The sequence below is a fragment of the Suncus etruscus genome, chromosome 3, assembly GCF_024139225.1.
Source record: "Suncus etruscus isolate mSunEtr1 chromosome 3, mSunEtr1.pri.cur, whole genome shotgun sequence".
NCBI classification, from domain to species: domain Eukaryota; kingdom Metazoa; phylum Chordata; class Mammalia; order Eulipotyphla; family Soricidae; genus Suncus; species Suncus etruscus.
The window spans coordinates 115734065-115745545 of record NC_064850.1 but is presented as its reverse complement, the minus strand read 5'-3'; positions in this window follow the sequence as shown (position 1 = coordinate 115745545).

Below are 11481 nucleotides of genomic sequence, written 5' to 3'. Positions count from 1 at the left end.
GAGAGAGAGAGAGAGAGAGAGAGAGAGAGAGAGAGAGAGAGAGAGAGAGAGAGAGAGAGAAGAGATTGCATGATTGCATGCAGGCTCCTTCCTGCTCCTCTTCATTTCTGTCTTCCAGAGGCAGAATAAAAAGCCTCAAAAGTCTGGGATCTTAGGTGAAGAAGACAAAGCTGAGAATCAAGCCACAGGACAAAGGTCATCAAGGAGAAAGGGAAGGGAGGCAGGTGATGAGCAATTGGACAAACTTAGTTTTGAGAGTTGAATGGGCTAAATTCTTCTTGCAGTAGGAAAAGCTCCCAATGGGTGCAATTAACAGAAGAGTGATAGAAACTCTCCAGGAAGCCAACAGCAAGTAGTATTGGCTGAGTAGGTGCTGAGAAAGATGGATTTGCCTTCTAAGGGAAAGACTAGGAGCTCCTCATTGACATCCAGACCCTCCAGGTCCTTCCATCCCATTAAATCAGATTTCCTCGGGGGCAGAGGGAGCATGTCTGTGATGCTTTCTAGATGGTCTAGATGCTGCAGCTGAGAACGGCTTCCTTAGTTGGGGTGAACATTGGCAGATGGTTGGCAGCTGTGGGTGCAGACTTGCTCCGGTGACTGTAGACGTGGAAATAAGGTGCTTCTGCCAGGGATGGACTGTGTCTGTGTGGGAGGGACCCTGGAGCCTCTGGGTGGGAATGTTCCGGGTGACAAGCCATTTGTCACTGTTGTTTGTAGTTGCTTTTCCAGCCAGACACGGTGGAATGCAGGACCTCTTTCTGGCTCTGAGCTTGGGGAATCACTCTTGGTACTGTTCAAGAGACCCTAAGTAGTGTCAGGGATCTAACTCTTATGCAAGACAAGGCGCTGCCCACTGTACATTCTCTCTACTGCACTGTCCCTGTTCTTAATAAGCCTGAGGCAGGAGTCGAACCTGGGCAGAGAGCACCTATCTTTTTGTTTTGTTTTGTTTTTGGGTGACACTCGGCAGCGCTCAGGGGTTACTCCTGGCTCTATGCTCAGAAATTGTCCCCGGCAGGCACAGGGGAACATAGGGGATGCTGCATGAAAGGCAAATGCCTTACCTCCTTGCTATCTCTCCAGCTCGAGAGCCACTATCTTTAAAAAACAGCCCAGACAATTGGTAGAGCTTCCGGAAGTTTCCTTCAAAAATCCCCGGGTCTCCCGCCAGCCCTCCTGGAATTAGGGAACCCTCTGTTGGAAGAGGAGAGGTTGGACACGAAAGAAAGACTTTAAAAGGGTGTGGAAAATGGAAGGACCACACCAAGCCGACCTTGTCTATACAGCAAGCTGGTGTGGAATGTGAAATTGGCTCCGGTCCAGGTGGATCCAAGCCAGGGGGATGACAGGGTAGGGCGTGGGTCAGACAGGAGACAGGCAGGGCTGGACCACCCTTTTAGGAGTGTGGATCCAAAGCCTGACACCTGAATCCAAAGCCACCACTAAGAAGTGACTCCTATCACATCCCCCGCCCCACCCTTTCCTCCTCTCGCCTGTTCATCCTTTATCAAACCAAAGGGGGTCTGCTCTGCTCTGTACCCAGAGTTGCACCCTGCTGGCTCGGGTCTCCCTTTGCTGTTCCTGCATCCCTTTTTCTCCGCTTCTGGGTTGAGCCCCTGCACCACGTATGGGTACTCATCTGCCAGCAGGGGACACTCTTGAGCAAGAAAAAGCAAGATGGAGGGGTCAGAGCCACAAAGCGCTTCTCTTACGCCAGCTCACACCAGTTCCATCCCTAGCATCCTCTGTAGTCCCTTGAAGCTCTCGCCTGGAGTGATTCCTGAGCAGAGACAGTAGGAAGCCTGGAGCATCACTGGGTGTGGCCTCCAAACCAATCCGCACATTTGAAAAAACAGCGTTGACTAGAAATGGATTGCTCTATGATAGATAAGAGCCCCACAGAAGAAATGGATTATAATTTAAAAAATGTAGACTAAATGCAGACACCAGCGCTGCAACTCCTTTCTTCTTGATCAGGCCGAACCAAAGACATTTCTATACACAAAAGGTCCCCATGACAAGGTTGCTAGCAACCCCCTAGAAGGCCCTAGAAGGCCAACGTCACAAAGCATTTCACACCGGAATTCCACCAGCTCTCAAGGGGCCCTGTAATGCCTTTCTTCTGTTTTGTTTTTTCTCCTCTTCTCTTCTCTCCCTTCCTTCTTTCTCTTCTCTCATTTCTTCCTTCTCTTTTCTTTTTTCTCTTTCTTTCTTTCTTTCTTTCTTTCTTTCTTTCTTTCTTTCTTTCTTTCTTTCTTTCTTTCTTTCTTTCTTCCTTCCTTCCTTCCTTCCTTCCTTCCTTCCTTCTTTCTTTCTTTCTTTCTTTCTTTCTTTCTTTCTTTCTTTCTTTCTTTCTTTCTTTCTTTCTCTTTCTCTCCCTCTTTCTTTCTTTCTTTCTTTCTTTCTTTCTTTCTTTCTTTCTTTCTTTCTTTCTTTCTTTCTTTCTTTCTTTCTTTCTTTCTTTCTTTCTTTCTTTCTTTCTTTCTTTCTTCTTTCTTTCTCTCCCTCTTCCCTCCCTCCCTCCCTTTCTTCCTCCCTCTTTCTTTCTCTTTCTTTCTTTCTTTCTTTCTTTCTTTCTTTCTTTCTTTCTTTCTTTCTTTCTTTCTTTCTTTCTTTCTTTCTTTCTTTCTTTCTTTCTTTCTTTCTTTCTTTCTCTCTCTCTCTCTCTCTCTCTCTCTCTCCATCCCTCCCTCCCTCCCTCCCTCCCTCCCTCCCTCCCTCCCTCCCTCCCTCCCTCCCTCCCTTCCTTCCTTCCTTCCTTCCTTCCTTCCTTCCTTCCTTCCTTCCTTCCTTCCTTCCTTCCTTCCTTCCTTCCTTCCTTCCTTTTTCTTTCTTTTTCTTTCTTCTCCACACCCAGCGACGCTTAGGGCTGGCTCCTGTCTCTGCACTCAGAGATCACTCCTGGCGGTGCTCAGGGGACCACGTGGGATGCTGGGAATGGAACCTGGGCTAGGTTTGTGCAAAGCCTGCACTTTTCCTGCTGTTCTAACTCTTGCACCCTCCCTATCACATTCTTAAATGAAAACTATTTTACATCAGTGTGTTCTCCCGGAGTTATTTTGGTGGATATCAAGGCAAGAAGAGTCTAAACCTTGGTGGAGAAGGGGCTCTCTCTGACCAGCCCTGCCTTCCCTTGGGCACCCCCTTCTGCGCCCCATAACCCTTGGCCTTGGACGTGGAGGATCGCAGCTCTGTGGCCGGCCCTGGCCAGAGCGAGGTCAGTGCCACGGGTGTGGACGGATTCCAGGATGCAAAGTGGCCACAGGGGCTTCTCTTGATCACTTCCAATAGCAAGAGGGTCCTTAAGGTTCCGGGGCGCAGTAGCAGTCCAGGCATCTGCATTGTCCCGGCTTCTCTTTGCAGTCGCCCCTGAGACACAACCTGCAGAGTGAATGGGGCTTTATGACGCGGGGTCCACAAAAGGCTCCAGACAGCCCGGGCCCGTCGCCAGGCCGCGGGTTCCAGCGGGAAGGCTGCCCTTGGCCCGCGAGCGCAGGAGGAGGCACAAGTGAGTCATTGTGCCGCGGTGCCGAGGCCGGCCATGTGTGTGGCCTCTGCGGCTGGACGCGCTGCGGCCCTGGCTCCATCCAGCGCCAGGACCGCCCGTGGGCCCAGCGCACATGTGAGCTCCGCTGTCGGCTCTGCGCGCATCCTCCCACCCGCACGGAAAAGGCACCCCCCAAAAAACGGTCGTGAGATTTTATTTGCAGCCTTGTGTAGACAGAAGCGACCTCCTTGGCCAGTGCAGTTGGGGGTGGACCCGGCTCTGGTGGGGGGAGCCAGGCCGACGCGGGGAATTCCTCCCCCGCCTTGCGCTGCGTGCAGGGCACGTGGTAGGGGCTCAGATGGGGAGTTGGGGATCCCCAGTCTCCGGATCGTCCGAGGCGCCCTGTGCCCAGCCGTCCACGAGAGGGCACTCTTGGAAAATATTTATAAAGACTTTCTGCTCGCTCTGTCTAGGAAAAAGCAGAAAAGCCGGCCTGTGTCTTTCCTTGGAATGATTCCTGGTTGTTGCAGAAGAAATAGAGCTTCTGGGTCAGCTGCTCTGTGTGTGTGTGTGTGTGTGTGTGATTTTGTGATTTTGTGATTTTAGTCTTTGCCCAGAAATAGAGCTTCTGGGTCAGCTGCTCTGTGTGTGTGTGTGTGTGTGTGTGTGTGTGTGTGTGTGTGTGTGTGTGTGTGAGTGATTTTGTGATTTTAGTCTTTGCCCAGACCTCCTCCACACTCCTCCTCCAGGACCCTGGTCTGGCCTGAGAAAGCAGCAGAAGAGCCTGGCGGGAGGGGCTGGCTCAAACAATAGGAACCGGGCCCTGCATGCAGCTGTGTGTGGGCCGCTTCAGATGTAAATCAGAGGCCAGAAGTTTGCTGAAGGGGCCAGGACTGTGTCCCCTAGACCAGCCTTTTATTTATGCATTTTTGCACAGAACAAATTTAGAAGACAAAAAATAATTTAAAAAAATGCTGCTACTCCAAAATGTACAGCTGTGCTGAATTCCCTTGGAGGCATGGGGAGTGAGGAAAAATATTATTCTTGCATGTGGGTCTCTGAACTGGTCACTAGAAGAAGGCCCGCAGTTCCTCACAATGTCTGTGAAGGTTCTTGAATCTCCACTCTGGTTTCCGTGGGGCCAGAAAGATGGTACAGCAGGTAGGGTATTTTGCCTTGCATGTGGCCAGCCCCAATTCAATCTCAGGCACCTCATGTGGTCTCCCAAGTCTTCCAGGAGTGAACCCTGAGCAGCGCCAGGTGTGACCCCCAAACAAGCAAACAAACACTTTTTTAACTCTGGAGACCAGATTTGACATTCCAAATTTTACTCGGTTGCAAATAGTATCCACCTGTTTGCAGATCAAATTCATCCTTGTGCACTCCAAGTTCATCTTTTGCAAATCAAGTTTCTTCTTTTGAGCTCCAAAAGAAATGCTCAAAGCAAAACAAAAACTAATATTCACTGAGAAATCATGACTAGTTGCCACCTTAAAGTAACAATGATGTGATCTGAAAGCTAACACACATGCCTGTGTGACAATGCCAACAATTAATATTTCCTTCTTTGCAGCAACATTCAGGGGATGGTATGGGATGAAGTAATTTTACATTGTGCTGTTAGTCAAACTTTTTTTCCCCAACTTTCTTCAGCGATTAGAGAAACTGAACTACAATCACCCAGAATGTTTTGGACAATGTAATTTTTTTCTGAGACTAAAGAAGGCACCGGAGATTATTGGTTAGAGATATACTTCATTATTTCTTCCTCCATCCTCTCATGAACCCCACAGAAGATGATCTTTCAGTTAAGTTCTGCGTGAGAAATATTTTGGCTGATTCTTCAATTCCTGGACATTTAGTAGATGTTATCAATCATTCTGGAGCTACTATTATACCTACAGCTTGTCATAATTATTTTATGAATACATATGTATGAAATTACCATGAACCGTGGCAGGAGAACCATGATAAGTGAAGCTGTAAGTATTTCAACTATTAAGTATGTATTTCATGTTTATTATTGCACATATGAAATAAAACATTTTTAGGAATAGCTTTACACCAGTTTCATGTGCATTATAAGGCTTACAAAGTGGCTTATGGAAAAGGATTAATTTGATTTTCAAAAGGGTGAAGTTCCTTTTCAAGAGGGTAAATTTGATTTGCAAATGGGTAGATTTGAGTGCAAAATGTGTGAAACATGGCCACTGACATTTGTAACACTGTCACAAATGGACACCATCCATGTCTGAGCCATGGTCTCACTTTGCTATGGAGAAAGGTGCTCTTTAAAATGACTTTTCTTGGGGCCGGAGCGATAATACAGCAGGGTTTGCCTTGACCAGGGCCAACCTAGGTCCAATCCTCGACATCACATATGTCCCCTCAAGCCTTCCAGGAATAATTTCTGAGCACAGAGCCGGGAGGAACTCTTGAGCACTGCCAGGAGTGATCCAAAGCAAAACTAAACAAAATAAATAAATAAAATGACTTTACTTGCTATAGCAGAGAGGATAGCAGTCTTGCACGTGACTGACCAAGGTTTCATCTCCAGCATCCCATATGGATGGACTCTCGGGCACTGCCAGGAGTAAGTAGTTCCTGAGCACAGAGCCAGGAGTGAGTCCTAAGTACTGCCAGTTGTGGCCCCCAAACCAAAATAATAAATACAATTATTTTAATATTTAAATATTATGTAAGTAATATTATTTAAATTATTTATTAAAATAATAAACCAAAGACTTTTCTTCCCTCTCTGTGGAACCTGCAGCTTCCCACCGTCCTGTTCAGAGCTCTGCATGGAGATCTTGGCACTCAGTGTGGACTAGCTCAGAGCTCCAGGTAGATAAGCTGGGAGCTCTCTGTATAGGCCGGGCGTTCTATGTAGATGGGCTGTTGTTACCAGACCTTCTTCTCAAAGTACGCCCCATATCTGGGCAAGTCCTTGGCCTGGAATCATCCTTGTTCTTTCAGACGTGGAGCTGGAGACGGGATCTAGAGAACAAGGGGCTGGAGGGGTTAGTGAGAGGAGTTTGAGGTCTGGGGTTCTGTCCCAAGCCAGTCTTGGGGACACTCCACCTTCTCTGAAAGATCGGGGAAAGCTGAGGCACCAGGATGACAGTGTGCTTCAGCCTCAGCCTGGCAGGTAGGTGTATGTCCCAATGTTGGAGGTCTGAACCCTTCATTGACCTTGGTCCCAAGCGACTTGACCCGAGTGACCTGGCTCCCTCCTCTGTCCTACCGGGGTCTGTGCCTTTTCCCCTCTGCACTGGAACAGTAGCAGCTGCTTCGGAGACCCTCAGGGGTTCTTGTGTGCCCGGAGACCAGCTGAGGGTTCAGGGTGCAGAGAGGTAGCAACAGACACTACCTCTGTGCCCTCACCAGGAGGGGGCGCCCTGTGATTATCCTTGTGTCCACTGGGTCCCCATAGAGGAAAGAAGCACCAGACCTGAGGACACTGAGAGATGATGGGGACATCATTTTCAGCGGGCCAGGGATGCTTTTCTGTCAGTGAGGTCGGGCTGGACTTGAACTAGTGGCCCAGATGGAAAGGGCTGCAGGCTGGCCTGTGAATGACCTGAGGCGTATGCCTGCTGTCCTGTGGATCTAAGAAGAGGACAGGGTCCCGAATGTGTGTGCACAGCTGCCAGACCCCTGACCCAGGAGCCAGCTGGTCTTGACGTGAGCCTCTGTTTCTCCCAAGCTTGGGGCTGGCTGTGCTCTCAGGCCCTTTGCACGGAAGCCAGAGACCTGCTCCAGACTGAGTACTTCTAGTGGGGTTCTGTTGAGGCTGATAGTCTTGTGAATGGCCCTTTCATGTCCACTCCAGTTCAGCAGAATATTGGAACTAAACTCCTTCCTTTTTTGGCCTTTGCCTCCAGCCCCAAGTCCCAGCCAAGGAGAAAGATGGCTGCAGCAATTAATCTCCCATTTTCTTCACACCTCCTCAACTTGTTTGATTCTTGGCCTTCAACCATCACAGGCTGGGTTCTGTACCAACCCGCAGTGGCGTCACATGGTTCTCACTCTGGTTGAATCATGGGGTTTGCCTTGTCCCCTGATGCAGGAAGATGGAGATGGGCAGCTGCTAAGGCAGGAGAGAGACCCTAACAAGCATTCCTGGGTAGGAAGCTCAGGCAGAAGGAACACTGATTTTCCTTTCCCACTTAACATCTCCCCTCAGAGGCAGGCTGAGAGAGGGACCCATGAATAGCACCCCAGTCTCTGAGGTACAGCGCCAGAAGGACCATTGTTCTATGGCAACAGCGGTGACTGTGTACCAGCTCAGTGATATGGCTTTGGATCCCCTTTAGTTGGGACCCAAGTTCCCTCATCTAGGAACCAGGCATGCTGTTTCCTGTACTATGAAGTTCTCCAGACTATTTAATGAAACGCTGCACAGTGTAAGGCAGGGGTCTTCAAACTACGGCCCGTGGGCCACATGCGGCCCGCACAGGAGTCTGATCCGGCCCGCCAGCAGTGAGCGCTGTTTGGTTGCCAAGATACCTGCCAGCATATATACTCAGTGTATATCCAAATATCAGGAACCATGCACTCAAAATGGTAACCATCTTTGGTAGCACTTATGCCTGTGAACAGACTTTTTCAAGAATGAAACATCTGAAATCTCCAACCAGATCAAGATTAACTGATGCCCACTTGCATCACTTGTTACGGCTGGCAATGACAAATATGGAATCGGACATTGACCATCTCATTTGCCAAAAGCAGGCCCACAGTTCCCATTGAAATACTGGTGTGTGATCTGTTTATTTATAAGTGGTTTTCATTTTATTTATATAAGATATGTGCAGCTCTCAAATGGACCATAATCCGGCTCCCACTTAAAAGAGTTTGAAGACCCCTGGTGTAAGGAATAGTATTGGGCAGAACAGAAGCACTCAATGACTTGTAGAATCTTTTTCTGACTGCTTTAGGGCCTCACCCACACTGCTTGATGGCTGGCCACTTTCAGTGTTGATCGGAAGTTGGGGGTGGCTAGAGGCTGTGTGGTGCTGGGGACTGAATCCGGGTCTCCCACCTGCAAACCCCTGGTCCCTCCCAAATGTTCTTTATGCATGTAGTGACCTTGCATATGTGGAGAACATATTTTAACAAATAAAAATATGTCTAAAAAAGAAAGAATATGTCTAAGATACTCAAGCTGTATGTTTTCCCTCAATTCCTTTTCCCAATGGCCACTCAGAGTTACAGTGCAGAGGTCATAGTGTTTGCCTGACATATATATATATATATATTTTTTTTTTTTGTGGTTTTTGGGTCACACCCGGCAGTGCTCAGGGGTTATTCCTGGCTCCAGGCTCAGAAATTGCTCCTGGCAGGCACGGGGGACCATATGGGACGCCGGGATTCGAACTGATGACCTCCGGCATGAAAGGCAAACGCCTTACCTCCATGCTATCTCTCCGGCCCCTGCCTGACATATTTTGATCCTTACATGACAAGCCTGGCTTGATCCTTACATGCCATGATTCCCTGAGCACCACTAGGAGTGATCATTGAGCACTGAGCTTTGAGTGTGAGCCCCAAATAAAACAAAAAAGTTGAATTTTTCCTCCCACTTAACAATACATACCTATTACAAGATAATCTTTGCTTTGGGGTCACATACAGTGATGACCAGACTATTTCCAGCTCTGTTCTTGGGGATCATTCCTACCAGTGCCTGGAATGTGGGGCCCAGGAAATTGGGGCTAACTGCATTTAAGGCAAGTACTTAACTTCTTTCTGATCTCACTGGCTCATCATACATAATGAGCTCTTAATTTAAAAAAAAAAGTACTTTCCTAGAATAAGAATATTTTGGATTCTGGTAGCCTTTAGGCCTCATCAGAGCTGTGAAATATATTTGGCTGTGGTGCTGGGCATGGCAAAGGATGCCAAGTGTCAGTTCCCTGCCCTCCCATGCCCACACAATGGCATGTGCATCACCCTAAGCCACTGTCCTCAGCTGCCACTAATGAGATTGTGTATTGTCTCAGATTTAGGGAAGCCAAGGAATCAGCATAACTGGGGCACCAACATCCTTCCCAGGGGTGACCATGGTCCAGCCTCTGTCAGGCTGACTTTCTGTGACCTGAATGTACTTTCTTTTTTGGGGGGGAAGAGACACACCTAGCAATGCTCAAGGGTTATTTCTGGCTCTGCACTTGGGAACCACTTGGGGGACTCTATGCGATGCCAGGGATCGAACGTGGGTCAGCCACATGTAAGGCAAGTGCCTTCCCTGCTGTACTATGTCTCTGGCCTATCATGTAGGACAAAGTTCTATGGTTCATCCTGGGAGAAGGTCAAGTCACTGGTTTCCAAGAGGAGATGGAATGTTCTTGTCTTTAAAGAGGTAGAAAATTCCTTAGCTAAGGTCCAGAAAACCAGCACAAAAGGTGGAGGTCTCCAGGAGGGAACAAACATGGCTCTGAAGTTTTCTGGTCCCCATCTCGCCAGCAGGTCTCAAGGGGGTGAAGATTTCATTGTCCCAAATGTTTTCCTTTTGGTCTTCAACCCTGATGTGCTGACACAAAGGCCAGGGATGTTTCTGGGATTTCTATTCTGGGGGAGGGCCCAAGAGGATATCTGGGAAGTGATGTTTTTCATGTCTGTAAGATAACACCCAGTTACTAACCCCAAACAAAGATGTTCCCCCAATTTCCTCTTTCCTCTTTTCCTTTGATATGTAAAAATTCACCTGGATCTAGCTCTATCATCCCCCACTTGGTTGAATTGGTACTAAGAATAAACAGAGCAGTTTGAATACAATGTCTATTCAGTCACAAGTGATTTAGGGCTACAAGGAACCAAGAGAAATTTCTAGATATATGATAGTGTGAAAGGGCACCTGAAGTCAAGTTAAAATATATGCCACCAATTCTCAGGTGATTTTTTTTTGAAACATCTTTGTTTAATCATAGAATTGTTTTCATCTTTCATTCATCATAAATAATCCATTTTATTACTCACCAGTCTTTTTGAAAAAATTTGGTATTTAGCATAAACAAACAGTGAACACTATCAGCCAAAGTATGTTATGTTTAAACAAAATAGAAAAATTATTTTTAAAAAAACTCACAAAAATTAGAAAAAATGTGTGGAAATATGAACAGTATCATTCATTACAAAATCAAAATTCATAGCAACTGCTTTAAAAAAATTGAGGTGGAGAAATTAGCAAACATAAATATAACATATTTCTTCCATAAATACATTTAGATAAAATGAATGCATCACATAGAGAATTTGATGGTACAGAAACAAAAATATTTTAAGACATAAATAAGTCCCAATAATTTGGAATTAAAAATAAATTTTGATTTTGTGTTTTTGTCCTTTATGGAAAAATAGGCCACAACGTTTGTATTAAAAAAAAGAGGCATAAACAAAAGCTGCTAAGAGTCATTATATAAAGATTATTTAAAGACAAAACATGTTCATCAAGCAAAAGATTAAATGCTACAGCGTTTCGGGTTGAATTTTATCCCATAATCACACCTACTATAGGTGTTACACAGTAGAGGTAGATATGTTGGGAGGAGAAATCAGTATCTAATGCTAGGGAGAAAGAGCTGTATCAGAGTTCAGACAGACAGACAGACAGACAGACAGTCAGTCCCTTGACTGAAACCCAGAGAAGCCTGCAGGAAACACCCCAAAATGCCTGTATTCCAGATAGAAATGTTGAATAAATCAAGTGAAAAGCATTATAGTTTCAGACACACACAGAAGTTTTAGAACAGAAATCTTGATGAACAGCTTGTTCAGGATGGTTGCTCTCTCTCTCTCTCACTCTCTAAGATTGGCACTAGCCTTGAAACTTTATACTGCAGGTCTATCTCATGACATTTCTGAGAATCAGTAATCTTTAAATAAGTCTGAAGTAAAAATTAGGGGCCAGAGCAATAGAACAATGGGTATGGTGTTTGCATTGCATATGACGAACCTGGGTTTGATCCCAGGCATCCCATAGGTCCCCC